Source organism: Aptenodytes patagonicus, chromosome 6, assembly GCF_965638725.1.
Source record: "Aptenodytes patagonicus chromosome 6, bAptPat1.pri.cur, whole genome shotgun sequence".
Lineage (NCBI taxonomy): Eukaryota > Metazoa > Chordata > Aves > Sphenisciformes > Spheniscidae > Aptenodytes > Aptenodytes patagonicus.
Window position 1 is genome coordinate 63,333,482 of NC_134954.1, and position 26,936 is coordinate 63,360,417.

General features: G+C 43.1%; 1 protein-coding gene across 4 annotated transcripts in view; it reads right to left on the reverse strand.

The window, feature by feature from the left end:
- Positions 1–26,936, reverse strand: part of SEMA5B (semaphorin 5B) — a 276,934-nt gene that overhangs the window by 165,625 nt on the left and 84,373 nt on the right. For all 4 annotated transcript variants that reach the window (XM_076342971.1, XM_076342972.1, XM_076342974.1 and 1 more), the window contains exon 3: positions 22,587–22,647. The gene's annotated coding sequence lies outside the window, so the exon portion shown is untranslated. The remainder of the gene's footprint in view (positions 1–22,586; positions 22,648–26,936) is intronic.

Consider the following 26,936-nt stretch of genomic DNA (forward strand, 5'->3'; position numbering starts at 1 on the left):
GGAAGAGTTTGCAGTGGTCAGAGACAGAGAAAAAAATGTTCTAACTTGGAAACTGGCTGGCTTGAGCATGTGAACATTAATCAGCAATAAACAAGAAATATCAAGGTACGTATTGCATTGTTGGCCTGGACCATGCTCTGATGTTTATTACTGCCAAACATATTCACTAAAATAGGAAATGCCTCAAAGCTGAGGATCTCTCAGCGCCAAAAGAAGGAGTCAAGGCAACAAGGATAAAAGGCTATGATGGGAGGGAAAAAAACAAGCATAAAGGAAATGTAAGGGTATGAAAAAAAGTGGTAATTTACTCCAGGGAATAAGGGGAGAGCGAAGCAGAGTGTGCTCAGGGTCTGTGACAAAAGAGCTTCGGTGACTCCCCCCTTCCTTTCCACTCATCCAGTCCTGACAGACAGGGACAAAATGAATAAAAATCAAATCCACTGAAGGAAAAGGAGAAAAAACATTTTTTATTAGCTTTCATATCCGACAATGTGGTGGGAATCCCTGGAGAAGGGGTGCAGCGTGCAACAGCCCGGACACGGAGCTGCAGTCTGTGCCCACAGACTGGGTGAAAGACATTTAGAGGCAGGACAGAGCGAGCAACCCGTTAAATGGAAAACCAAAAGATCAAACAAATAGACAAGTACTAGAATCTTAAAAATCAACCAGCTGCTTTATTGGGACTCAGTTTTGCTCCCTTAGGAAAGAAATAAGATAATGGAAAGACTTAGATCCAGAAAAGAGCCCTGCTCCTGAATTCTGTACAGGAGGGCAGCATTAAAGGACACCCTCCGGTAGTGACTCAGAATAAAAATGGCCAAAACCAGGTTGAGATGGAATAAAGGCAGACAGCACATTTCTGTGCTACCACTGAAATGAATAGTCTTAATTCATGTGATCGGTTCATCTGCCTCTCGGACACAGTATTTCTCTTTGACATCACCCTCTGTTCCAAATCAGACCATTTTGCTTCCTTCTTTGCAAAAATGCAGGTTCTGCCTTTCTACTGCTTCTATCAAGCCTTGTCCCAACGCTTTTCTAGGCCAATTCCTCCACTATCACCCCTGGCCCTGATCTTCTCACAGGTTTCCCTCCAACAGCAATTCCCTAACCAATGTTCCTTTAGAATTAGCCATAAAACAACACAGCAAGCAAAACAGTGACTTCCAGATGTGTGCAGCCACATCCTTCCTCTTTCCCCCTTCCTTGCCTGCTTCCACGCCCCCTCCTGTCTGCTGGATTTCCACCACATGCCCACTTGGTCCATCTCTTTTCCAGGCTGGAGAGTCATGGTTCATTCTACTCAAACACCGAAAGACACAGACACACCTGGTGATAAACTTCACTTGTTTTCTTACAACTGAGGTCAGTACTTTCTCTCCTCAAGATCAAGTCTGAAATGCACTGAAGGCTGAAACAACACTCCCCAGCCTCCCAGATTAGAGTTTGTCCACGGGTAGCCAAGACTTCACTGCACATGATGCCCTACAAACACCCCCCAGCCCAGCTCAGCTCCAGGGGCGACAGTACCCATCAGCAACATGTCAAAAGTACTGGTACACCCCGAAAGGATCAGAGCAAAGATGATAAAGGTTTTATGCTCAAGACTCTAGTGTGTTATTTTGACTCTGCAGCAGGCACCAGCCAGGAGAGATCTCCTTCCAAGGCCCGGTCTTGTTAAACTGGAACAGAATTTCACCATTCATTCGGTTCTCTGTGCTTTTTGCCCTTTTTGGCAGGAAAAAGCACTTTTGATAGTTTTGTTGTTTAATAAGGAAATTCCTCAGAGAGTCTTTGCTGAGAACATACAAAAATCCACTGACAGCTGCTGTGATGGTTGCTCATTTTTGGGTTAGCGCACAGTATTTAGACAGGAAGCAGTTGAGGAAAAGGTACAATTTATTAAAAACAGGCCCAGTTCCAAAACTCACATTATGGTACAACACATGGCACAGGGACAGCAGACTCCCACCGCAGCTACCTGCACAGACAGGCAACCCCAAATCCCCGTTATTGTGTGAGTCAGGAGCAGGAGCTGCAGTTACACCAGGAGAGAATAGGACTCACACCACTTGCAGTCCTTCAACACTACAACACTGTGATAAATTCCTTTTTTGAAAGACACATCCTGCTTTTCCACATGGTGCAAAGTGAAGCCAAATCTTCGCATTTCTTTTTACATCTTTAAAGCAGCTGTCAGACAGAAAGCTGTCTCTGAAGGACTCATACGGTCCCTCACACCACAGCATCACTGTAATGTAATCATTTTTATAGCGTCTTTGGGAAAGATCTCCTCCAATTTACAGGAGGGGAAACTGAGTCAGAAAGCCACTCAGTGATTTTGCACAGCGCACCCCACTGCAGAGCAGTGTGATGATCGCTCTGGCTCTTACAGACCCTCCCCACTTACCTCACAGAAAAACGTGTTCACACATCATCCCATCCACTCCAGCAGCAGGGTGGAGGTGGGATTTTGTCCTCTGCCCACATGGTGGCTGCAGCCCCCGGCAAGGGCAGCCTCCCCCCTTCCACTCTTCTTTCACTCCCAGGGTGTTGCTTCGGTGGGATGTTTTCTGTATGTTACAGCCTATGAACCCCCATGGGGCCTCGCACTGAGAGCACTGTGAAATGCACATCTCCGGGCAGGGAAACGACCCAGTCTGCCCTGCCAAGCAACACCGCTGCCAGGCAGCCGCAGTTCACACCGGCACAAGGTTTGTGCTCCAGACGCAGGGCCCCACTCTCTTCAAGCAGCCAGCAAAGGAAACCTCTGAAACGGGGTTCATAAAGCACCTGATGTCAGCCTAAACGAAATAGCAACAACACGATCGCTTCCAAAAAATGGTTGCTACAAAAAAAATGATGAGATTTTGCCATCCATTTCAGAAATTCTCTCTATCCGGGTGGTGACTATTTTACTTGCTTTACAAAAGCACAGAAACTCCCGTCTCCCCCCCTCCCTGCCCGCGTCAGCAGGCTTGCCTGGATGTTTTCATGTACACCCACATTTGTCTTTCCCCGCATAATATTACAGAAACATTTCATTTTGCTCTTTTCATACGCTACGTTCCAAAGCATTTCTGTCAACAGTGAGCTGCATCCCTGGTGTAAGCTTGTGTGTGTAGTCAACTGGTAGGCAGACATCAAATCCCACATACAGCCAGAGCCTGGTCATAAAGAAGAGGATCAGCGCAAAGCGATGACACACATAAGCACACAGACACACATGCTTTTCCTGCCCTCGCTGCCAAGGCTTTTTGCCCATTTTAAGCCCCACATAAACCCTTAATGTGTATAATAAAATTTCAATGAAATTTCATGAAGGTTCATGCAAAGATGTGCGCACCAACAGCTTGCTCATGCAGATCTTGGAGTGGCTGGCTGCTGTACCCACCAGCAACATGCACACTGATAATTAACGTTAACATATAGGTGAAGGAACTGGTCACAGCTGACATGAAAGTCAGAGGTTTTGTGCACTTAGGAACTGAGCCCCGACTGCTGCACTGAACGCAAGAGGCACCAAACCACGGAAGGGGAAGAGAAGCAGTGCTTGCCTGGAAGAGGTAGTACTTTGCATTTTTTCACTATTAGAAAACACAGCAGTGGCTGAGTGGATTTATATCTGAAGTATCAAAAAGAATATTTTCTTCTGCCTCTAGAGAAAATAGCATCCCAAGTGCTAATTTTTATTTAAGCAACTGTAGAGAGCAGTCTAGAATAAAATTGCCATCTGAATCTTAATTATACCTTCACATTGAAACACTGTAGCGAATTACATGTAAGATTAAAAAAAAGGAGTGATATTAACATATAATGAACCTCATCAATTACTATGGATCAGGAAAAGTAGCCCTCATATTATTGAAATAGTTTAATTTGCATGACTGGATGATTCAGATTCTTCTGGGTCATTCATTCAAATCTCTCCAGAAGTCATAGCCACAGACAAATGTCCTGTAGCAGGCTTGGCCTTAAATAACTGAATTAAATACACTGTTAGTTACCCTCTTGTTCTGCAGCAGGGAAATTGAAAAGATTTCCTACAGTAAGTCTAGGGAGGAACACAGATCTCTAGCCATTACTGAGCTAACTGTGTATGTATATAAAATTAGTATGATTTTTATAGCGCAGCAGTATGTAAAATGACTTGCATATTTGAGTTTAGCTTCTCATGGACCAAGGTTCAGCCCCATGCTGGAAGCAGGAAATGTATTTTAGCAGTATAACAAGGGATGGACTTAAGGACAGGGATCTGTGTTCCCATAATTTGTACAGGAGCCCAACAACTAATAAACCATCCAGAAAACAAATAAACTATACTCGGAACTAAGGCTGGGTGTGCGCTCGAGTTTAGTCCCGGTTTGGCCACTGGCGATGAGCAGTTAACAGATCTGGAACTACAAAAGCACATACAGGGGAAGCACATTGAGATGTTTCCTCCAATTTTGCCAAACCCTGGCTTTTCTTGGCCATCCTTGGGACTTTTCCCCAGCTGTAACTGCATCGGTTGATGATGACAAACAGCAGGATGACAGGTACGAAGATACAAGTCAGGAGCTGCTCGGCATCGCTTTGGACATCACATTTATCCTCTCTGCTTTAATACTCCTGCTCAAGAGTTACATTATTTCCCCACTTTGCAGGGACGTTGGGAAAATCCATTTAATACTGTTGAGCAGATTAAGATGTTGGATGAATATCGATCACTGAGCTCATTCTGACTTTAGTACCATATACATATATAGGCCAATCTTCAAGACACTTTTGATGATCAGCACTGACCGATTATATTTAATGAAAACTATTTTAGAAACACATTTGAGTCGGGTATCATTCATTCATTTCCAGATTCAATCAGCAAAGGAGTGGGGGAAAGTTTGTTTCCTTTTCTGCAGATTAAAGGTTGTGTCTGCTTTGAAAATTAATCACTTTCTGCTGTCATAAAGTGCTCCAAGAGGCAAACTGATGGATTGGCATGAGGTTGACTCACAATAAACAGATAGCCACAGGCCTGTAAGCGCTTGTAAAGATTAAGGATGGAAAGGGATTTTTTAAAGGTACACAGAGATATCATCACAAGTAATGAAATGAGGAAAACAAAGGTGAAATCTTAATTTTAAAACGCACTGTGGAGTGTTTATTAGAGAATGGGGCAGGGATAAACTTCCAAAGGAAGCTCTGAAAATTTCATCACTTGCAACTGGATATAAATGAACCGGACAAAGCACCTGAGAACATACTGTCAGGTGTGCTCATGTTTTGGCAGGCAGATCATTTAGGTGACCTAAAAAGCTCCTTTTCCACCTCATATTCCATGAAGGCCCATAGCTGGAATTATTACAAGCCCCTGGTCCAGCAGGGCCCCCCACTGAGCCTGGGCTGTTAGTGGAGGAGAGAAAAGGGGAGGAAGGACCAGCATGTCCCTGGGACACCGACATTTCTCACAAGCACAACCCAGCCATGCACCCTGCCCCCCCTTTCCCACCTCAGTCGCCCTGCACAGGAAAGAGCCTGCAGTCATTTATCGCCTTCAAAAACTATCTATCTATCTATCTGACAAAGTGACTGCCCGGCCATGTCCTGGCTTTAAATCAGAAAGATGGCAGGACATTCACTACATCCCTATGTATCCCTTGTGGTCCACAGACATCCTTCTGCCCTACTCGTATCACCGCTGTCCCAGCAATGCCCTTGTTGTGGGCAGCATGATAACAAAGTACGGATAATGACTCCAATTAGGAGGTGTGAATGTCATTCCACTCCCCCTGCTCTCTTCCAGGTCACTATGAATGTGTTTGAAAACTACTGGCACAGCAATTTAATGATAATTCAGATTTAATTTGCACTCTGTCATCTCTGTTTTTTCTATAGGCTTTAATAGTTTAATTTAACAGTCTTAAGCACTGTCTATATTACCGAGACGTAATGTGTATTTCAGATTTGAGCAGCTGCTTGGCACAAAATAATATTTCACATTTATATTGTGCCTTTCATGCCGAAGATGCTTAAAAATGCCTTGATTACTACATCCACACAAGAATCAACTTATCCATCACTGAAATGCAGCCACTTCTAGGTTGGAAACCTCACCAGTCTTTAATAATTTAGGCAAAATAGAGCAGAATAATGAGGAGGCAAGTTGAGCAGGTAAAATTAAGTTATCCAAAACCACAGTTGGGCAGAGCTGTCTGATACGCTCACTCTCATAACAGGAAGTTTTTTATGACTCTCAGATATCTAATCGAAAGGTAGTACCTGCGGGAACAGTTTCCCTTAGACCAGCATCAGTTTATTACCGGTTGAGAGGAGGAAGGCTCCACCACCTGCTGCACGGCTCAGCAGCACGGCTCTGTGCAGTGCCCTGCCTCTCCCTCTGCCACCTCCCCTCCAGGTCAGTAAGTCCCAATCTGATGACAGTCAGAAATAACTCTCGAAAAGATAAAGAAGCAGTGAAATGAATGTCAAAGTTCCTCGCTCCAGCACTGCCCAGGCCAGATCCTTCAAGCCAGTGAGAAGGCACCCACTGATGTCAATATGCTCTGAATCAGGCCCTAATGAAGCACAGCTCAGCTCTGCCCATCAGCCCCAATGCCTGCTAGCATCACCAGCTGTCAATTTCCTAACTGAACGGCTGTCCAGCGAGAGCAACTTTCATGTCTCAGTGAGCTGTCTGCTTAATCTTTCAATGATCAGCGTAGGAGAGATCTCTTACACACGTAGATGGAAACCATCTGGTGATGAATTTGGCTCCAGAAGCAGAGTCCCACCTGCTTTAGCCGCCCCACGACCCCTGCTCTGATCAGCAGGAATCCATGGTGTTAGAGCCTCTCCCCAAAACGTCATGTTCTCCAGGCCCTGGCAGCCATGGAAAGTGGTGCTTTCCCATGTAGTTTCCCAGCTAAAGCTTTGACTCCCTGGTGCATTTTTGTGATAGTGATCCAGGGACCAAGTAAAGTAGCAGGGAAGTGGGTGGGTGGAGAACAAATGTGTCAAACTTTTAAAGAGTCTCTCTATTTTCAAGTGCATTCTCATCCATGTTCATCACTTATTAAAAGCCTTTCATTTATGAAGTCTTTAAAGCCTAGTTTAATAACCTGCAATCATTACTTGAATCACAAAATTTACTTTTTATTATATTGTGTAAATGAAGCACTGTAGCATTTAATGTAAATTTTTTTTTCCTCTCCCACTTTTATCACTGTTTTTAAAGCACAAATTGATACACGTGCAAATGGAGAACACCGCACCATTGATGGGGTCTTCTGGCGTTACAGGCGAAGGCATGGTAACAAACCATCGATCAGATTTGCAGCTGGGGGACTGCTCAAGAGTCGTGGCTGTTTCAGGCCAGAGAGAAAGACATTTGCCATTTAACCAAAGGAGGACTTCCCAGGGACCATATTTTACTGAGCTGCCAGAATGCCAGTAGAGGCAGCCACCTGCCTGCATAGATGGCACAGAAATGTTTGTCAACCCGAAGTCTAGTACACGCTCCCCCAGCATGTATCAGCGCACCCTGCCACCAAATTACGCCTCTGCAGCCCCAGTGGGACTTGTGACAGCAGGTCTCATGTCAGTCACTGAGGCCAGTCTTTCAGAGACAAAATGACAGCATTAAAACACCTGGAGCAAAACCAGAAGGAAAAATAAAATGGGAAGAGAATTAAACACTGGAAACTGGTCCAAACTGCAAAGCTGAGAGATGTGGATCCAAAATACGGAGCAATTCTAATCAGGGTTTTGGTTCTGGCTCATCTGTAATTAAAATGAAGTACAAATCTGCCTGAGACAGTCAACAATGTCAGCTGTTTCTGAGATCTGGCTTTCATTAATTTCATTAACATCTTAAATGCATTCTTATTGCTTGTTCTTATGCTGAAGAGCAAGCGAAATAACAACACACCATGAACCAGTTTATCTTTGTCTTCGCAGAGGAGCAGATGCGGTTATCAGTCTCAGGGGCACGCAGGCCCTTTGCATGGAAAATGGCAGCGAAGGGAGTTGTGCAAGTGTGGAAATCTTTGGCCTGAAAAATAAATAAATTGAAACTAGCACTTTCATCAGTGCCTCATGCACTTTGGGGAGCTGCACCAGCATTATTAGTATTAATCAGTGTGACAATCTCAAGCTATAATTTGCCAGTCTTGTTCCAGAGAAACAGTCAAAAAGTGAGAACTCGTATGGAGCCCTCCCAAGTACCTGCACTCCGGGAGGCCAGATCTGGGGATCCTGCAGGAGGCTCACGGCCCTTCCTGATGCTTGTGGAGGGAGAAATAACAGAGACTAAGTTCCTGGTCAGTGGTATGCATTAAACACGCTATAGTTAGGTGTGTGACCCAGGGTATAAGTTCTGTCCCTTCCTTCAGTTCAGACACTTAAGATTAGGGTGAAAATGGGAACTGGGAGGCTGGTTCCCCATCTCCCTGAAACAAAGCTGCAGCAGCCAACAAGATTAATTTCCCGCGGGCTCCCCGCTGCTCTGCGGGCATTACGACCTCAGCCCGGGTGGCAGAACAGGTAGCATGTGGACACAGCCCACTTCGGTCCCAGCAATCTCAATGGCAAACTGCACCCCATCCGCAAGCTTTGCTGTGGCAGCAGGACAGACAGTGGCAAAAAAAACCTTGCACTCACCAAAGCCAAATCCAGCAGGGCTGCAGGGCACGCACCACTGTTTGGGAGGGGGAAGGAAGCCACTTTCAACCTATATAGATTGTATATCAGGACACAGAAAATCTGGACAAACTTTTAATCAACTTTAACTTGATCTAAATTCTTTTGCCAGACTTCATCTCTCCTCTAGAGTGAGACAAGTTACCAACGGAGCGGCTAGAGGGTGCTACAACACATATGGGCCTCGGACTCTGACCGCCTGGCATTCAGAAATTCCTGGCATAAATTAACTGTTCAGCTCTGTGATGATGCTGATCTGCTCTGCTTGGCATATGCAGATATTTTGATCCAAGAGAGACAATACTTTCTGAGACCTGTCATCTCAGGTTTTCAAATCCACTGGCATGTTTAATAGTAAAAAAGATGAAAGACAAAAATAGCCTTGTACAGATAAAGACCTCCGTGTCACAAATGAAAATTCCGTTTAATTAAGCCAACTCACATGCATTATATTCCGCCCATAAAACTTAATATCACCTAAAAATTCCCATCAAATGCAAATTTTCCTCAGTGATTTATTTGTGCAATTGTAAGACAGTGAGAAAGCACACAAAGCAGTGGGAGCTGCAGGCTGAAGTAAACAGTGTTGTCAGAATATGCAAAACAAGGGAAGAACACAAAAAAGAGAGCGAGAAGGAAGGGACAAACATTCTCTGGCTGGAAAGTTATTGAGTGTTTAGAGCCAAAGAGGAGTGGAAAGCTTGGAGAGGAATTTCTACGCGTAACCTACAGACTCTACCCTATTTCCACTCCCAGCATCTCTCCCATTTAGCTAACAGATGAAAAATCTTTTGGGGGGTAGATGTAGGGTTAGGTTTGTGGTTTTAAAGGTCATTGCCTAAAATCAGCACTGCAGTGAACAGAAAGGAGCTTTGCAGTTGGGTCGGCTTCAGCGTATCCCACACTTTGAGGAGCACTGGCAGTGAGGTAATCCCCTAGGAATGTGTGTGCGGTTGGATGGCTGTGAAAAGAGAGCGGTCAGCTACCAAAGCTCTGTGCTGAATATTCACGTCACACACACACACAATCATTTTTCTTGTTAAGTATTGAGAAGAATGGGAACATTATAAATGCAGTATCTTTTTTGGCTACAAGTTTAGCTGCTTTAAAAAGATCTGCTCCCTCCCTGCTCCTCCATTCCACCAGCTGTGCTCCACCTCCATCCCCAAACCAAATCTGCACATGCTGAACTTTATAAGACATAAAAAAACAGGGGGGAAATTAAATACAACTGAACTAAAGCTAAAGAGTAAGAAGTTTAAAAGATGACGATGCGGCAAACTGGTATAAGCATTTTAAGGTCACTTACCTAAAAATGACACCTTATTGAACACATAACCCCATGCCACATGCTTGGGTTATATCCACGTCCATATCCATATCCATGTCATATTACTCAAAGCAACTGTTTTCCTCTCTACATGTTGAAGAGTCATTACAGCCACAGCAGACTAAGTTTGCTTTGCCAGTGCCAGGTAGTGTTGGTAGTGCTGGCTGTTGAAAATATCTTTATTTCCCTGAGGCACTTAGCAATTTGTTGCAGTGAGACACAGTAAGTGAGGATCAGGTGTCCCAGCCCAAAGCTCAAGCACATCGTGGAAAGTTTTCCACTCATTTTGGTGAGTTCTGGATCAAGCCCTAAGCAAGAAAAAATGCAATATAATACTTCCATTCACTTTTCTGATTATTTGCCACTAAAGCTAGACAGATAATCTTCTCTCTTTTTTTTTTTTTTTTGCCTGTTTCAAATGACCCAGCATTGGCATTTATCTACCTGTTCATTTCCATATGTACTTGCTCATCCTGCGCTTAGCTCAGTGGGCTCATGCTCATGCAGTTTGCCTGCATGGAAGCAAGACAACGGCACCGCACAGAACTAATTTTCAAACTAAAGATATCTACAAAAGAAGAGAGAATTAGACCAATCACATCCCTCATTTGAAAATAATATTTTTCTTCTATTTTCTCAAAAAATTGCAGACACTTGTACTCACAAGACTACATTAAGTTTCTAGGTCACTAGACTCCTGATTATGAGACGATTAGCTTGAATGGCATGTTTAAATGCCAATCTCTTGCAGGAAACAACCAGTTCAAACATGCAATTCTTGACCCACTCTAGTACTTTTAAACTTATTGTTTAACAAAAAGAAAGAAAGGGTGGCAAAAAGTTGACAATCCACTTCAAAACTTCTACTATATTTGTGGGTAAGCAAAGTCCAAAAAGCATTAATGCGTGTGCTCAGAGAGATGAAAACTCATTGGGAACAAACTTTCTAGAACTAAGCAGCAAAAGACTCAAACAGGTGCTCTGTACCAGGGGCCAGAATGCAAATTTACTGCAAATTTATTACAAAGTTTGTCTTTCAACTTCTAAACATGCATATAGGAATGTCCTTACAGCTATAACTAACTCCAGCACAGAAGTCTTCAACAAAGTGTAGCATTGGGAAAGGTCCTGAGCAGCGTCTGGTACTGTTTACTTCCAGCTGAGGATTGCCCCACAGCGTTACCACCTCTCCCTCAGAAGATACTAACCCTCCACAGATACTAACTGCCCAAGCCTGAAAATTCTACTGTGTTCCATTAACTCAAAGCCCTCCATTTTACCAGTGGGAAAAGTGAGATACAGTGCCGCCAAGGGACTTCTCAGGGTCCTTCCACAAATCTATTGTGACTGTAAGGTACAATTCCCTTGTCTGTTGGGGAATTTAACTCCTATATGAGACCATATCTGAATGCCCTCTCTAAGTACTTCACAACAGGATATGAACTGCTCACTTCATACAAGGAGGACCACTTTTTCACACCACGTTAATGAAGGTCATTAACTCACATCATAGACAAAAGGTGCTTTCTGGGTTTCTATCATTACTGCCATGACTACAGCAAAGTCTGCTCATGCTTCAACTTCCAGAATGGTTGCCCCCACTGGAATTTCTGCAGATGGTCCATCTCCCATGCAAAGCGTCCAGGAAGCTGATTAAAAAAATGTCCATATGAAATGATGTTCATAATTTCAAAACTGCCCCAATTACACATGTTTGGAAGGAGACAATCAGGGGCTATGGTTAGAAAAATTACACTACTAAAAAGTTATTTTCCTTTCAACTATCTTATCAAGTTCATTAATACCTTCTGCTGTTGGTGAAATGATCCCCCATCAACATTTCAATTTATTATTGCTGTTCCATTAATGAGACCACAAAAAATGGAAATGAGGCCTATAAATATGCTAAGAGTTAAAGTCAGGAATCGTAACAGTGTGTGCACTTTATGAGTAATGTTTCCGTACCGCTAGCATTCAAAACAGCATGGAAGGATGGCTCTGCAGCATAAGCATCTGGCTTAACACACAAAACCCCCAAAAGCCCAAACAAAAAACCACCACAATTCCTGAAACTATAGGTTAAAATATCAGCAGAGTCAACTCAGTCTTAACCCCTGCTGCAGCAGATGGGTGAACTCCACGCAGTTCACTGTTAAAATGTCTTTGGAGAAGGATTTTCTCAGTGAAGGTCACTGGGACTGTTAAACTTCACAAACCAAATTCTGCAGGAGGAAGGATTTGTCTCCATGTCCTTTGTTAAAAAACCCTTTCTCCATGCTAATGTCTACTTACTGCCACCACACCCAGCGCTGGGCAGAATTGATTCTCTTGATAGAATCTCAGGTCCTCCAGGAAAAAGGGCAGGCTATAAATAGAGAACTCCAGTCTTGGGAACCACATTAAGATTCAGCTGAGAAGCATGTTTATTGCCAGGTAGCCTTTTAGATCCATCAGGCTCCCACAGTTCCTCTGCTGATCTTTTCTCCAACAAACAGTGAATATCTTCCATGGGTCAAGAAACATCCTTATGCAAATGGCATTACTGCAACTTGCATTTTCAATTATTAATATTCCACTTCTCATCTTACAAACTTTTTCAGAAAAGGAGGAAAGCAGCAGCTTGTTCCCCTGGGAACAAAACCACAAAATGCGGTACCTCGCTGAGCCATGAAAGGAACGGTCCCTTCAGCACAGGGATGTCATATCATGCTAGCAACATTTTTGTTTCTGCATTTTATTTCTCTCTAGTGATTAAAAATGATCAATCCTACCCCATTTTCTGTGCATAGCTGACGGCACTAGGCTTATGCTAAATGAAATGTGTAGCCACACTTCCACTAGCACTATCATCTTGCAAGGAGCAAACTTATAATTATTACATTGATTTTATAATTTATTTTCCAGGAAGCTCAGATTTCATGAGAGGGACTGGCTTTGCACTGAGGTCCCACTCTGTCAGCGAGAAGAGAACACTGCAGTCCATGCTTCTCCTAAGCATTAACAGAAGAAATGATCTAAATTATCCCGTTTGCCATGGCAGTAATGGTAGGTTTGAAAAAAAAACAGACACCTTCAGTAAGATGAAATAAAACGAAAACATAAAAAGCAAACTATTTAATGAGAGCACAGGCTATTTCAATAAATCTAGTTATTTGATAAGCAGACTGCCACTGTCAGCCTTTTATCATCTGTGAAAACGCATGATGGATCTTCTCTGTTTGCTTACAATTTCAAACCTTCCCCTTCTGATCAGCATTTTGCTCCAGTGCCTCTAATGACATGGATTGCTAGCAACCAGCCCAGATTCCACCTTTCAGGGAGAGTCTAAGCACTGACAAGCCAGGCATGGCTCAGTGGCACATACATATGGCACACAGACTGGGTGGTTTGAGGCTGTTAAATGTTCTTCCTCTTCTGAGTTTGCCTAAGGGGAAGGGAAACGGCCCCTGCTGAGAGTGTACGTACATAAAGCTGTAACAAATATTTAATTTTAGCTGCTCTGAAAGAGAATTAGTCTCTGCATTCTGCACTGCCAGTTCCTACTGCAGCTGCTCAAAAGAGGTGGCTTTGGAGGGTTATTAATTCCCGTATTAACAGTCAGCCTCCTCCTCGTTACTGAAATATAGGCTCCCGAGTGTGTTTCAGTCTTACTTTCCCACATCTCTTTCAATTCTTCCATTATAAGCAGATAAAGTCATTATTTGGCTGAAAAGGACCTCAGTCCAACACAGGCTCACAATACTTTATCTAGCTTTATGATTCAACTACACACTTTTCCTTCTGTGTAAAACAAAGCTTGTTAAAAAAAAAAAAGAAAGAAAGAAAATAATTAAAAATGTACAGCAAGTTCCAGGGAAACCGCTGAAATGGCTACTGCCTGTGTGCATTTGTGCTAAACCAGTTAGCAGCCACAGGAGGGAAAGACTCAGATACGATTTTTAAACTAGGCTAGTGAAAAACATTTCACTCTCCATCAGAGCTGATTTGAAAGGATTATTTCTCTGCTACACTTTGAGAGGGCAATGCTGCCAGACGTCATGAATCTAAAAGCACTTTATGCAAAACACAAGGCATCATATGAAAGCATGTGTACCTTACATACCGTGCAGCCTCTTTCTGTCCCCTTGCTGAGGTTTAGGTATTAAGCTTAGGGGTACTACTGGAACAACCCCCAAAAACTCCATGGAGATTTGACTCTGCTTTAACTGGAGCAAAGCAGAAGTTACTCCATCAAAATCAGCTCTTCAGCACTGAAGTTTAGCTCATTTATGCTGGCTAAGGATCTAACTCTACTATCCACAGATTGAAAGATGCTAAAAAAGGGCTATTTTTATATGCTTTACCAAATATAATACATGTGATTGAAACGTAGGCAGAGATTCATCTCACCCTACTTTATTCACCTGAAAGCTGGGCTAGGCTAGGCAGCGAGGCGCTTGGTACATCAGCAGGAGGAGATCAGCACTCCGAAAGGTCAGCTCTTGTCGCCTGTGGGAACACCCTTCTGAGGAGTCACCCTCTGGAGATGCTCATCTCCTTCCTCCACTACACAACAAAACTGGATTATGATAGATCGTCCCAATCAGTTGTAACAAAATAATCTGATAGTTATGCAAAATCCTGATCCTCCTTTTCTCCTCCACTGTTTTTGTGCCAGCAAGAACCCACTAACTTTTGCAAGGTTATTCAAACTCAAATCCATCTAGTCATAATACCTGCTCCAAAGTCATGTTCACCTGGACTGAAAGCTGCTGAGGGCACTGAATTCAGTTGTCCTAACTTCTTCAGAAAAGGTGCCCAAAAAGCAAGAGACTCGCAGATTGTCCTTTACATAAGGCCTTCCATTTTTTTCATCCAGGTTTTGCCTCAAGAACAAGCTCTCACAACAAGTTGGTCTGGACATAAGACAACTCTACCACAAAACAACTGAGAAATACAAATCACTGTAACAGCCCCTCACCACAGGATGAATTGCCCTGGATGTGGAGCAAAAGTAGATATGGCTCACACTTCACTGCATCACTTCCAGTGAATTTTGCTGAAGTTTTTGAGAGTTAACGAGCTGCCTACTTCTCTTTCAGCCTTCAACAGTGTCAAGGCTGTATACAGACAGATGTATGGAAACAGCATCTGGTCTAAAGCTAGAAACAAAAGAGCTTATTTCTCCTTATCTGGTGAAGAATCCAGTAAGCCTCTTGGGTAGTTGAAACCACAGTAAGGGCAGTAAAACCCTTTCTGGAATTGAAGGATCAGGAAGAAAGCAAGAAACAAGAGGAAAACAAGTTGTTAAATAGAGTATACTTGAGGAGAGCTTTAATCAAAGGTGATGCATGGTGTAGGTTCCTTAGCAGACGCTCCAGCACTCAGTAGCCGGAGATACTTAGGACAGGGAACAGACTGGGACTGTTCCTGTTCTTGAATCAACTGGGGCTGTTTCCACCTTTGGGCACCTCCCTCTTCCCCACCTGCAAAACGGTGATAACTCTTTATCAATAAAATTTAGTAGATGAGAGCTAAGCCTTATTAGTAATAGGAGGCCACATCCTCTGTGTCTTCAGGCAGGCAACACCCCAGGGAAATCAGTGTGGGATTTCCCAGCCAAAGGGTTAGAGGACAGAGCCCAAAGCTGTGGGACAAAGCCTGTATAAGGAAGAAGAGATGACCAAGTGCCGTGCCCTTCACATATCTCCAGAGTGGTGCAAAGTAATTCCCAAGTTTATTGTTACAAAGCAAAGCTGAGATATAGCGCTCCTTTACAAACACAGACATTTCATCAGAGGACATCAAGACAAGTTTTGCCTTTGTTTTGCCCTTCATAACTAAAAAAGGCATCCCACAAAATAAACAAAATCCCTTCTTCTTTCATTATCTCCAAACACACTGCTTCCACCAGGAGCCAGCCTCTGCAGCAGCTATCATTTTGCTCCAATGTGGTAAACGTCCTCTCCTCCCTTCCCCTTCCTCTCTCCTTTCCTACCTGGGGAATTCAGCTGCTTGCAGAAAAACTTTAAAAGAGAAAAAAGGAATAAAGAAGTTGGCTTGCATGGCCCAGAAATAAGAACTGAAAAAAAGTGAAACCGTATGCCTTGCCCCGGGTGGCTCTGAGACTTGGAGCCAAACCAAGGCCATGAAAACAGAATATTGCTCTTTGTTAACCATAAATAAATAAATAAAGGACTACTCACTCTTGCCTTTCGGGATATGTTTTCTAAGGAGGAAGAAATTCCCTGTGGAGTTTATTATGTGTAGACGGGAAGTGTACCTCCTAGGGAAAAGCAGTGAGGGTAGTTTTTCCCTCAGTGATTTCTTTCCCGCCTTTCCGTCACTCCTTTATTCATTTTGCAAGTCTCCCTCCCCTCCCTTCTGCAATAAGTGAAGCCACACAAAGGAACATGCAGGTAATTCAGCCACTCAAAACTACACAGCATCTCCTCTCCTATATAAACGATCAGTGTGTGGCCTGGGTTTCATTTGCAACTGTAAATGAAACAGGCCTACAACTGTGTTCATAATCCTCCTTAATTGAATTTCTGTGACAAAACCCAGACAAAATTATTACCCTCAAGTTAACAGTTTGCGCAAAGTAGCCAAGGGTTCCTGGGAAGCTTTAAAACAAATGCAGGACAAAACTGGATACCACAAAGCGGTTATTTGGTGTTGGTACCATTTGTTTGAATGGAGGGAGGTTTCCCTGGAGGAACAAGGTCACTTTAATATGAGGGACAGCCTAGGAATTCAACAAAGGCCAGAAAAAAGTGAGAATTAAATAAGCAGTGGAAGAGCTTGGATGTAAACCAGCACATGTTGCTCACACCACAGCTACTGGAAGGAGGTGTTGGGCTGTCCTGGCTTTTTGAAAGGGCAGCATCATTCACAACTTGGTGTGGCTAATTGAGAGAGTTTCACAAATCCAGGAGGATTTGAAGCAACTGTTTGGTTTGTGTTGAAGTTCACACCCCATTGAAAGGGGTATCTCCTTTAAAGCCCTCCATGTAATCATTTCCTTCAACTAGATCACCAGTTATATGGTAAATATGCAGAGTGTTAGTAATGATGACAGCCAACCCAGTAAAATATCGAGACTTATTTTTAAAATGTGAGAACCACTGTTAAATGAAAGCAGGGATGCAAAAAGGGCACTGCCCTGCAGGGCACTCCCATTGCTTGTGGAAGAAGAGAATTAAAGCCTTTCCTATTATCAACATTTAGTGTTTGTTATCCTTTCAGATGATACAGAAGTTTTCTTGAAGGATTGGGCAAAGCTGGTGCCAACAGAGATGTCTGTTTGCAACAGCTAATTTTGCGTGTCATTTGCAATATACTTGGACAGTCACCCTATTTTACCCCAAAGTACCATGTTTTAGTCATCTCTGTATCAGCTGGTAACTAAAGCAAACTAGCAAAGTTATTAGGGATCAAAGCAGACTCTTTATGCTTCAGTTTACACAGAGCTGATCAGAGCAGGGAAAACCATGTCATCCCAAGGCGATGTCTGCCTGGGTTACCGCCCCACGTGCTCATAGAAGTTAATATCCTTTGCAAGTTAAGCAGAAGGCAAGGCTACGAGGGAATGGGGAAGGCTGAGGTAATGGAAAGAGAAATCCTGTAGTTCCTCAGTGTGCGCCCATGTCCTGTGTGTCACCCAGCCCTCTCGCAGGCAGAGAGTCGATGGAAATTTAGGGGTAGAGGAGGCTGGTGGGGCCTCATGTTAAAATTCCCTCCAATTTAATTATTCAGAATGGAAGTAAAATATCACTAGAGGTGATTAAATGAGCAATATTGTTCAGAGACAGGCAGGCAGAGACCAAACCTCATTTCCACAGACCTCCACGCTGCTGCAGGATGGTGTGTCCCTGTCCCCACCCTCACTTGCAAGGCAAAGCTGGTGTAATGAGGGACCTTCCAGCTTCCAGGAGACATTTCCTCTCCCAGGGATGCAGTGGGGTAACAACCAGGTGCTACTGCCTTCCTCAGTGTCTCTGCTGTGCCAAATGTTTCAGCAGTTGCATTAACACCTGGTTTTGAGAGATTGCTCATTAGCCTTTGGGTCCTGTGCCACTTTAAGTAACCTTTTAAGAACACCTTTTTATAGCTTGTGTGCTCTGTTCTTCCTCAGGCCACGAGTTAAACGCACTGAACAACACCAAGGGCAAAGTGAGACAGAAATAAATAGATGCATATGCACATGCCTACAACCCCCCACATACACATACACGATCAGGGCCAGAGATCAATGTCTTCAGGAAAAGGCATGAGGGGATAAATTCATCACAGTGCTTTGTCACTGGTGGCAAAGGAAACAAAAAGGAACATTTAAAAGGGTGATGAAATGTTTCAAGAAGAAGCAATATATTTTTATGTACTTGTAAAATCCATTGGCAATGACTTTTCTGGTTAATTGGTTTCATCTTATTAAACTAAAAACCTATTTGTAAAATCCAGACATATTCAAGCATAAGTCCAATTTCTTCACCAAAAGCCAATACACCATTTCAAAGAAGAAAATTAAGCAATACCAACCAGTTTCCATTAGTCTGAAAGCACAGCACTTGGTATGGGGAAAAGACATGGAATAGAGTGCTTGACTTTTCTAAAATGCACTTTGGAAAAATCATGTTACTCATTTACGCCGAAACTGCAGCCCCCTTCTTCCCTGGCCCTGTGAAAACAGGTGAATATTTTGGCCCAATTATGCAGTGATTTATAAATCAGCCTTCTGCTATCTTTCCCTGCACTTGTCATGTTCAACTTCTTCCCCCTTATTAGACCACTCTTCTTCTCATTAAATAGTCCCTCTGTCTCACTTGCCAAAGAACTGCCAATGGGCCCCTCATTTTACAGAAGAATAGACCCAGCTTTACCAATGGGAAAGGCCCCCTAATGTACCATGGACACAGCACAGTGAAGCATGGTAATTTGCCTGTGTTAATGATGCTACTTCACAATGATCAGGAAAACAAAAATCTTTAATAGCTAAATGACACCCAGTCCCTCTGCAGCCTGTTGAATTCAAAAACAGTGGAAGCAAAACTCAATGATGTGCTTTAAGAGATGTGCTAAAAGTGGCTGCAATGTTCTTTTTTTCCAAATTTCTAATCTGCATGGAATCACTAAAATGGGTAATTTGGTGCTGGGAGCAGGACAGAAAAAACAATCCAAGTGTTTCAAAATGTTTTAGTGGCTTAAGAGCAGGGGATATGAGGGGGGAAAAATTAATGAACATATATGTAAACATTTTTGGACATACTATACACGTGCATGATTCTCAACACCCCAGTTTTTCTGCTCTGTGGGAGAGATTTTGTGCAAAATACCACTGAAAAGTGGGACTAAAGTATAATTACCTATTTTCTCCTTTTTAGGTGAAAACAGGAAGTCGTCATTGTGGGAAGGACAGAGGGGCAGTCTGCATGTGCCATTGCTTATTTCTGAGGATGCTCCAATTCCACAAAGCACTGAGCTCTTGAGTGCTAAATCAACGCCGAGAAATGCTTTCAACCTCAGTTCTCATCAGAAGCTTTTCAGCTCTTACAGTTGGGTTCCCTAGGCTGCCTGGCTAGGCAAAACACCGATCGCTTTGGCCAGTCAAAGTCTGGTTGCTCCAAAAAGTCAATCTTCAAATACAGCACATTAAGCTACTCAGTGAGAGAAATTCTGCTCTCATATTTGGGCAAACATGACAGGCAGAACGGCACTGACTTTGATGACATTACTTGGTGTGCACCAGAAGGAACCAGGGATCATAAGCAATCATATGGTGCATGTTTGGTAATCCTTTGGCACTGTTGAAAGGTTGGGGAATAGACTTAAACATAAGTTTATGAAAAAAAGATTAACCAATATTTACAATATTGCTCATACAAGAAAAGGCTTCTAGGATATTTTCCAAGGGCAGAGGGAGTGATTTGTCAGAAGTTGACCAGTTGCAGTTTTGTAGGTTTTGTAGCTGTCTGATTGGCACACTTCACACATTCCTTGTCCAAAACTTTCTGGTACAGCTGTGCAAAACAGGAGCAGGACTTCAATTCAAGAGGGCTGCAGGAAGGCAGAATTCCTGAGAAATTAAGACCAAGCCATTTCAATGCAGCACTTGTCCAGGCATTCTTCAATTCACGATGTTCAACACTTAACAAACCTTGAGGTAAGTCTCTATCATAATTAAGCGATAGCTTCTGCTGTGTTCGGAATGTTTTTTTTTAAGATTATTCACTGTAGAGTTCATCAGTTGATTGTCCTATTGTCTTACAAAATTATGTGCTTACCACAGGAAAAGTTTGTCAACCCAGGTTGAAAATAAGCACCTAAAGACTCTCTAAATACCTGTTTACTCAATCTGGAGTAGCACTCAAGGGGAGTACTAAAATCTTCGAGACAAATGCCACACACTGCATGTTAAAAATTCCCCAAAATGTTGTATTCTTAAGCCTTTCTTTACTAATGTGCCTGCTTCAATTAAAAAACATGTTCTAAAAATCCCCCAAGGTGCGTGTTTCAATGGCTGGCTCAACATTTCATTTGCAGAAAATGTGGCTACAGCACTAGCAACAGGGCTTTGGGAGGGACATAAGCAAATCAGCATTTTGATGTCCCTTAAAGGCAAAATTATTTACTGTAATTTTAAATCTTAACACTTTCTGAATGAATAATTTTGATACCTTTCATCTTGAGTTCTGTGGACCTTGCCAAGTTGAGACCATACTACTTATCAGCAATTCATCAGCAAAACCATGGGTGACGCTTCAGAGGCCTGATATTTGAGACCTGTCCAGGCAATCTCCCTCTGAAGTCAAGGAGCCAAGGAAAGATTCCCAGCTGTGACTCAGCAGAAGTACTTCAGTGGGACATTCAATCTCCCTCCCAGGCCTTGCTCAAAGCTGCTTGGCAGTGTGAAAAAAGGCATGTTGCTTTCCAGAGACTGAGAGCAAAATAAACCTTCATCCTTGGGACTGGATTCACTTCTGCAGCAGAACTGGCAGAGGTGCTCTTCTGGACACTGCACTTCTCAAATTGGCCAGGGCATGAAACCAAGAGAGCTCTCACTGCTAGTAATGAATAGCCATCTCCTCATCCTGCCAAGCCAGTGCAACACCACCCCCTCCTTTGGGGCAGCAGAAGCAGTGGAAGCAAACACAGAGGCAGGTGACAGAGCAGGTACACAGGCCACAGCCACCTTTTACTGAGGCCAGGGAGATCCCCGTGCTGTAAAGCCTTGAGCCATTCAGTGAGCACATCAAGAGTGGCCTGGTGCCGTGGCTACTCCCTCCTCTGCCCTTGTCTAAAGCAACAGCAATGCAACAAAGGCATGTGAACAGAAAGGTTGGAGGATCTCGCACAGCACAGCGTTTCATCTCTTGGTGTCTCTCTTGATATCCAACTGCTAGTGTGAACACTACTGCTGCTCATGTACAGGGTTGCTTACACCATTCAGTGTGGTGCAGTTGATACAAGGTACTTGTCATAGCAACTTAAGTAACATCCACCATTTTCCCTCTAGATTTTGCAAGATGAGTGCATAGGTGTAATCATTAGATTCATTAATTCTAAAATAGTGGTATCTGTTTTGCTTGCTACTTGCCAGGCAGATATAGTCACCAGAGTGTGCAGCTATTAAGTGCAAATCACAGTTCCTATCACCCTTTTTTGTTCTTCACCTTCCTTTTACCGTGCATTTTCCTTGAGCTCTTTCTCTTTTGATCTCCTTGAGAAAAAACGGCCTCCTTTATTGATTAAATTACAAATTCCAAAGGCGGATGATTGAGTTATATGATAACACCTGGCGAAAGCCATCAACTACAATTGAAATAAAAGGCAAAATTAGCACTCTCTTTATTACAAAAGGTTTGGATGATGAGTAGCTGACTGAATTAAATGGAGATTGAGCAGATCTGAGAGAATTGATTAGGAAAAACAATGCAGAACTCAGAAAAGAGCTACCAAAATTAACAGCTCACTAATTCACCTTAGAAAAAGATGGGAAAAGTTGAGGAAGAGAAGGAAATAGGTTTTTTTTTTCAAGCATTCACAACCAGGAATTGCACAAAAGCTTGCTTCTGTGATAAGACTCCTCAGATACCCAACTCTGACACCACGTTACCAAAGGCCAACAAATACATGACCAGGGCAGCAGCCCCTCGGGTTCATTCATTCAGCTTCTAGTAGGTCTTTTTAATTAGTAGTATCACAAGCAAAATAAGGTTCTTGGCCTTTGTTCTGTGCCTGAGAACCAACTGCATGCCAGCTTTTGGTAATGTATCATTGCATTTTATTCACTGCTCATCTACGTTAATGAGGTATTTTTATTTTTGTCTGCTTGTGGCATTTCTGCAATACCGACAGATGTCTTCAGCTTCCCTCCTGCAGATTAAGCAACCATTACTGGAGTTCTTAAATGAGACAAGAAGCTGATAAAGCAAAGTGTCTAAAATGGCATGATCCACTTTAGAACCATGTCATCTTCAGTCACTTCCTTGCAAGCTCATTGCAAGGTAGAGTCTAGCAAAGATGAGTTCTAGCAAAGCTCTGGAAAGCGTGTCAACACAGCTGTTAAAGAAGGGTTGCAAACATTATATTATTTACTTACAGCCTCTGCATTACTGAAGTGTCATATTCGAAGTCATGCTCCAGGGAAAATCCTTAGTAATCTGTGGAAACATCAGAAAAAGAGTCTTCAGTGGATATTTCTAACTACATCTTCTATCTGATGGGGAAGAGAATATAACGTCAAATTTTGACGTTATTTTGGAAATAAAATGTAAAGAACATATTATTTAAGTTTAACCACAAAACAGTGTAAAAATTTTCCTTAATGCTCATCTGAAGGTTGCTTCAAAATTTGCTTCAGCTGCAATCTTTTTTCTTGATATTTGCTTTCTGCAAAAATCCTAGCCTACAGATTTGCTAGCAGCAAATGTTTGTAGAAACAATACATATTTTAATACACTCAATCTAACTTAGAAATTGTGCAGCCCTGCCGGAACTTTTCACAATCCTGAATGCTTCATCCTCATGGAAGAGACAGGGAATCGCTCTTGTCCCAGTTTCCAAGTGGGAGATTTACACCAGTGAGAAATGTAGGCTGTGAACACACATCGTACTCCTCACTGCAGTGCTCTGCTTGGGGACATTCCTGTCCCCACCACCCATCACCCTGCCTCATCATTCACCCCTGCCAGAGTTCATTGCACCCTCCATTCTGTCAGCAGAACTGCTCACAAATGCAGTCAGATACAGGTTAGTAAAGACCTATTTAAACTTGTTCCAGTCAATCCAGGAGCTGCAGCCAGATGAAGATGTGTGAACACAGCCTACACGATTTGCCCCAGGTCTGACAACAAGCCTGTCAGGGCAGACAGCTAGCACACTAGCTGGGAGCCCATATCCCCCCTCTTTCAAACACTGAGGGTACTGATCCCAAAGCAAAGCACAGAATGAACAAATCCGCCCAAGAAACCCACACCTCAAAGGTTATTTTCATTATTTTCACCCTCTGTCTTATCCAAAAACCCCAATTCCACCAAAACTTGATGAAAGAGGCAAAAATTGTAACAAATGATAACAAATTCCAGATTATTTTCTAATAATTTATTCTTTAGCTTCACATGATGGCAGCACCCCAAAGCCTACCCTATGCCTGAACTCTGTGCTAAGCACTGTGCAGGCCGTGATAGTCTCTGGTCCCTGGAGCTTATCAGCAAGAGATCAAGGAGCTAAATGTGTAGGCAGGGAAAAGAGAGATACAGCAAAAATCAGAGGACGCTTCCGCACAATGGCTTGTGAGCACAAATCCCACTCAGGCAGTAAGAAATGATTCACTGTGAAGAGATTCTGACCCCGCTACCTATTATGCTCGACAGACGATCTCACTGAAATAATTTATCTAGTTATTTACATGGCTTCCATTAGAGCAATGTCTGAGCATTCACAAACCAGATGGGATTTTCCTCACTGCACTCCTGAGAAGGAGCACATGCTGTTAACTCTGCATCATAGACAAGGAATGGAGATACTAAAAAGACAAAATGTTTTTTCCAGGGAAACTAAAATCTGATCTGCTAAAACCCCGTATCATATCAGAGGGCTCCTGTGGGTTAAGTTACCGCACTCAGGGATGGGCCATCAGACTTTAGCCATAGGCAGACCTCTCACCACCCCGGTAATTCTTCCTTGAACAACAGCTTCTAGTGTGAATCAGGAAACGGGAAAGGAAAAGGGAAAAAGGGAAAGGGGAAAGGGAGAGAGAAAAAGGAAAATAAAAATAATAAAAAAAATAATAAAGAAAAAGTCATAATAAATGTAGCAACATCTGAAAAAAGCAAACTGCAGCAACAGAGGAACCAGTCACCCAGTTCACTGAGAGGACTGAAGCAACTGTTTTCTACAAGAAGCCTCATTCATCACATTTCCATAACCCAGAAAATGCTCCCACAGTCCATTCTTTCAACATTTTAAGACTAACATGCACACACACTCTCACATTTCCTTCCTTCTCCTATCAGTCTTCCCTTGTGGAAGAGATCATAGGAAAGGGACGAAGATGTGAAAATTTTTGCAGCTGTTCTGCCAGGGCTGAATCCTGACGGTGGGAAACCCAAGGGAACCCACGGGTGACAGAGCACCTGACAAAAGGACTCAGTCTTCACTGCCAGTTGACTCTTGCTCTTTAAAATGATAACAGTGGAAATGCTTTTTTGGTGATATCCCAGGCAGTTCACAGCCCAGCATACCAGCTTGTAAGAAAATAAGATGCATCTGTTAGCTCAAACCTTCAGGACTGGTAGTCTCTTCTAAAAAGTAAGCCACTGGTCAGCACAAACTCTTGGGTTTGATCACCAGAAGGATTTTTGGTCTGCAAACTGCCTAACTCTCTAAACATAATAGCTCCCTTCTGGCCAGAGAATAGAGGAATCCCTAAACTCACCCTATGATCTGCAAGAAACTGAGCCTTCTCCTGAAATTACTTCTCAGATGTTTGAATTCCCTCTCAGGTTACAGCATGAAACCTTTCCTATCTCCCCATTAAAGCAGCAGATAACATAGATGGGATAGTCTTCATCTTTCAGGTCTCTGGAAGTTCATTTCACATTAATTTTAACAGGAATGGGATGCTCAGAGCTCCTGTTGAGGTTAAAAGAACCAGACCTGTAGACTGCTCAGTCAAAGCCAGGAAAATTCCAAGTCTGATAGTCCCTCCATGGTGCTGTCAGCAATTAAAAAGAAGCAGCATAATGTAAGTAGCATAGTATAATGATCAAACTTCCCCCTCCACACACCCCTCTAAATCCATGCTGTCTTAGCCAAAAGCAGGGAATTCCAAAATTAAAACAATAAACTGCCCATCCTGAGGCAAGCAACCTGTGGGACTAGTGCAATAGCTGGCTCACAACCTTTGCGGAGCAGGAGAAAGCAGGCACCTCCACTCTCCCCAAGGCTATGCTTGCATCTCCAGGGCTGCCAGCTGAGCTCTGCTAAGTGGGATCTGCTGGCAAGGGCATGACTGCCACCTTGTCACTGACTGCTCCCCAACCCTGGGCAAGCCACATTGCCTTCCTCTGGCCATGCACAAGAAGAGTATAGAAATGCTCACAACCATTTTTGAAAAATCTTCGAGCACTGCAGATAAAAAGCCCGGTGACTGCCGTAGTGGAGGTGGAGCTGTACCAGAACCACAACAGGATCTGAATGTCTTCTCTTTATTCATGGGTTTTATCCTTTCTTCATCCTCAGTCTAAGGCGGGAGGCGTTATTGCCATTTTGCAAGCTATAAAAAACCCAGCACAGCGGATGGATTAAACACCTCGCCCAAGGTCCCTCGGGACATGCACATCTGCACTGCGAACTGATCCCAAACTGCCACAAACCCTACTGCCCTTCCCTCTAGCCCAGCCTAATTCTCTGAATTTCATGATGATTCAAAGCTCTATTTAAAACCCCTACAGCTATGGGTGTGTGCAAGGAATTAAGGCTGAGCAAAAAAGTTTGAATTTAGCAGCTCTGGTTGGGTTTCTTCTTGGTAACAGTGAAACAGAGTTGTGGGGTTTTAACATGAAACGGAAAAAAAAGTGGTGTATGTTATTTGCATTATGATATAAACCCCCAAGAATCATAGAATCATTAAGGTTGGAAAAGACGAAGATACAGTAACAATGCCAATGTCTTCTCCTTCCAAATTAACCTGTCTCCTAAACAGTCCAGTGGTGGCCACCCAGCCTAGCACAGCTTTCCCAAGCCTGCCGCCTGCTTACATAGCAAGGGCTGCTATGGAACAGGAAAAAAAAAGATACAGAACAGCTACTAACATGTCTTGCAGTCTCCCAGTGTAAGGGAAGTGGCCAGGCACAGTTACACGCTGAAATGAAGGGCAGCCAGGATACCTGACAAAGTTCAGAGACCCACAGCCATGGTTTACTACTCAAACCATGCTAAGCTCTTTAGGTAAGCTTTATTATTACAGATGGTATTGCTTGCCCTAGATCTGATGACCAAAATGGGGTTGCTCTCCATAATCCTTCAGAGGCTGCTTATAAATCAGAGAACACTTCACCTCTGGACACATGGCACTAATAGATAATAATGTAAATGGTCCAATTTTTTAACCTTAACAGGCATTTGCTTGGGTTATGGTAGACAAAAATGAGGTCAGGAACCCTGGTCACGAGCCTGAAGTTAGAAGAGCCTCAGTCTGGGGTCATCTGGACTACCCTGGCCTTTATAGGACTGTGCACATAGCTGACATGTAACAGCAACCTATAGGCTGGAGTTGCAAAGGTGGGAGTGGGCTACACTGCTCCTTACCCCTACGCAGCTGCACCCCACAGGCTCCAGTCACCTCCACCTCCTGGACCCCATCAAAGTCATTATGACTATTAAGAAACAGCAACAGCAGTAACATGATTGCTGTGAAAATGATTTTGAAGACATCAACCCCTAAACA